Here is a 4,110-nt window from a genome sequence, read left to right as displayed (position 1 = left end):
AGCAGGAGCTGATGCAGAGGCCATGGAGGGATGTTCTTCACTGGCTTGCTTCCCCTGGCTTGCTCAGCTTGCTCTCTTATAGAGCCTAAGACCTCCAGCCCAGGGATGGCACCACCCACAAGGGACCCTACCCCCTTGATCACTAATTGAGAAAATGCCCCACAGCTGGATTTCATGGAGGCACTTCCCCAACTGAAGCTCCCTTCTGTGATAACTCCAGCCAGTACACCTTCTATATTTAAGTTTTGTTTTGTTTTGTTTTTTAGACTATACTTCAGAAGGAAGTCCATCCAAGTAACTGGTATCTAAAGATATACATTTCTACATGGCACATTTCCCTATCTGATAATCATTTTATTTAAACTGTATTTCTTATACTAGGTAAATTATTTCCTAACCATATTTTTTGATGGGGAATCTTCTGAAAACATGGTCCGTCATTACAAGTCATTGCTGTCAATGTGGTATATTTTCATTACAATATTTAGTGAAGTTGTCCAAAGCAATTAATTCCTTATTAGTACTGCTGATTCATTCCCACTTATGAGCCAATCTCCATTTTTTCTTTGGGGTCCAGGGACATTTTAAATGGTTTTGTATCCTCCTGGTCTAATCCTTAGTAATAAAACAAGATCCAGCAACAGCTGTTTAAATGACTTGGTCTCCTGGTACATGTTTCCGTTTTTCTGGGACCATAAATCTTTAGCAATTTATAGTAAATATTTCCTTTTCACACCATATGTGTCTGTGTGTGGGGGATGGGAGTGATGAAGGAATAGGATGGAGAAAAGGAACATAAAGGTAAATAAAATGATGGTGTATTGTTGATTTTTTTAAAAAACAAATATATGGCCAAGTTTTAGAAACAGTGTTATTGTAATCTGTTGTGCAATGAGTTAAGGTAGAAACTAATACCTGAACATTTTAAATACATGTTTTCTTTTATTAAGTAAAGTAATACTGTGTTATATAATCATGTAATCTTATATATTTCTGGGCATTTGTATATAAATATGATTATATCTAGAAAGTCCCTCAAAGATGTCAGTGATATGAACATATTTATATAAAATATTAGTATATGCTATACTTAGTAGTTATGTACACATATATCTGTATATATGTGTATAGCTATGCATGTTTTGTATATACCTGCATGTTTTATATACATGTATATATATATATATATATATATATATATATATATATATATATATATATATATATGCACAATACACACAGACACATACTTTGTCTAGTGGGGCTGTCATAACAAAGTACCATAGAGTAGGTGGCTTATGAAACAGAAATCTTGTTTCTCACAGTTGTTGGAAAGGGTAATGTGTAGCAAGGCTTGGTACACCTGCAAACCTGTCATTACCTGGAAGAAAGATGTTTTCTCCTTGTGTCTCCACCTGGTTGTGTACTTGTTTCTTTATCCTTTTTAATCCCCTGTTCTCATAAAGACACTAGTCATTTTGTATTAGTAAACCAAATTCTGGACTTTATCTGTGGTGATTTGAATGAACATGGCCTCTATTGACCCTTAGGGAGTGACACTATTAGGAGGGAAGCCTTGTTTGTGTAGGTGTGGCCTTGTAGGAGGAAATGTGACACTCGGGATGGACTTTGAAGTTTCAGATGCTCAAGCCAGACCCAGTGTCACTCTCTTTTCCTGCTCCCTTCTGATTCAGATCCAGAACTCTCAGCTCCAGCTCTAGCATTATGTCTGCCTATGGGTTGCCATGATTCCTGCTAGGATGAAAATGGACTAAGCTTCTAAATTATATGCCATTAAATGTAATATAATTACATTGTTTTCTTTATACCTTGCTGTGGTCATAGTGTCTCTCCACAGCAATAGAAAACCAAACTAAGACATTATCTAATCTTTATTATCCTCTATAAAGAATTTTCTTTAAATACCATTACATTGAGTATTACTTTTTCACTATGCATTCGGAGGAGAACACATCCAGTCCATGATGATTTCTTCCCTTATTCATTCACTCTTTTTAAAATTTGGTTTCATAGTCATCTGACTTACTAAGCTTACAAATGATAAAGTGATAATGTTATATATAAGAAACTAGTAATCGAAGTCAATTACACCTGGATAAATCTGCAATCCATTCACAATTGAGCTACTTCTCCCAATAAGAAATCCCCAAGTCTCTGTGGGCAAGGGCCCAAAGACTCCAGTAGGCAGAATTTGAACTCCCATTTCTGGTGTTAATACTGTGTGGCAGGTGAAACAGAGGCCCAATCCTGCTCTTCCTGGGGTTGCCCTGAAATGTTCAAAGACGAATTTCCTTGGCTGGATGGCAGCCTCATGGCCCCATACGCCTCTGCCTGTTGTTTTAGGAAGGGGCCCTGGGGCTGCCCCTCCACTTGTTTCCCAACAAGTTATTATCTTGAAAGCCTTTTGTAAATCTACAGTTTCTGGCCCAATGCTTCCCTCTCCTACAATGAGAACAGATTCTTGGAGCAGTGCCTGACTGCTGCCTGTTTGTGGCTCCTAATTTCTTAGGGAAATCATATTTAAAATGATTCATACTTCCACATTTAAAACATCCTTTATTCTCCTGTCTTTGCATCAGGATCTCTTGAACTGTAGTTCCCTGCAATACAGCTGCCATTGCCAGTCCTTGGTTATAAGAAGATCCAATATCTGCACCTGAATTCCCTTTCTGACACTCTATCTCTCTCCTCTATGATCTCCTTCATGAGTGCCCAAAGGCAGAGAGTGAATCTCTCTGTCTGATTATTCCTCAGAGCTCTTCCAATTTTTTCCCATGTTCTTTTATTTAAATTATTTACTTCTTGAATCCATGAACAACAAGATTCTATTTCATCTGAGAGATCTTTCAATACATTTTTTACACCCTGATTCCTCTTGCCTGAAGCAACTTATCTGCACTCTGTATCGCTGCTTTTGACTCATTCGAACCCATTTTCACTGTTTCACCCCTAGATGAGTTTAAAGATGGGTCAGTGCCAACCCAACCTAGCACCCGTACCCTTCTAGCACACACAGCAACACTTCTACAATATGAAAATAAGGCTAGTGCTAGCATCAAAATTGCCTACTGTGCAGAATGGTCTACGACCTTCTATCCTTACCTTCTGAATCTTTAGGCAGAGTTCTGCTTTTGACACTGTGTTCTTTATAAATCCTCCATGTCTGAGTCCACGAGTTCAGGCGCCATCTGAAACTACCCGCAGTTTCATGAACTGGGTTCTCTCCAGAGAAGGACCAAAGGACCTGAAATAGAGGATTCAAAATGCAAAGAGAAATCACAAAGTCAAATTGAAATAGCCCAATCAAGACTTCACTTTACTTAGAATAAGCCAGGGTTTTTATAGTCACAGGAGAACCTGAAACCAAATATCTAGATTACATGATATTTGCATACTGCAGGTGCCAAAGTCCCCAGGTTGAAAATATCTTCAGGTGGTGGTCATACTCAGGCAGCGGGCATGCTCAGGTGCCTTCTTCAAAGACCAACCCACAGTCAACAGAGAGCATCTATCTTAGCTCCCGAGGTGGTAGCCTCCAAGCAGAGACTGCCAGAAGTCCGATGGCTGAGGTGAAGGAGGAGGTAACAATAAACAGTCAAATTCACTTGTTCATGCCTGGAACTAAAGTTTGGTTACTCCCACAGTGTTTAGCCCTTTCAGGCTGGTGCAATCCCAGAGTTTTCAGCCAGAAGTTACTAATCTGCAATTGAATTGAGGCCTGTTCTTAGCAAAGGTTCCCAGAGTTGGAGCTGGTATTTTGCAACTCAATCAGGTGACTACACTTGTCTCCAGCACAATGGCATGCAGCTTTACATAAAAGAAAACATGTCCGGGTAAGCAAGGACATGTCTGGGCAGGCTCTGAGTAATGGGCCATCTGGCCCCTTAGATATGGTTTGAGGTCAGCAGAGAAGAAAATTGTTGACTCAGATAAGTACCACCCACAGAAAAACCACACATTCCTTTTAGGAATACCCACTTTAGACTGTATGTATTTTTAAACCAGCCAATCATGTGTAACCACACCGATGACTTTGTTCCCCTAGACCCTTTTTCTATATAAACCTTTAACTTTTGAGCCTCATGGTTG

The sequence above is a fragment of the Mastomys coucha genome, unplaced genomic scaffold (genome assembly GCF_008632895.1).
Source record: "Mastomys coucha isolate ucsf_1 unplaced genomic scaffold, UCSF_Mcou_1 pScaffold19, whole genome shotgun sequence".
Taxonomy (NCBI): domain Eukaryota; kingdom Metazoa; phylum Chordata; class Mammalia; order Rodentia; family Muridae; genus Mastomys; species Mastomys coucha.
This window is presented reverse-complemented; position numbering follows the sequence as displayed.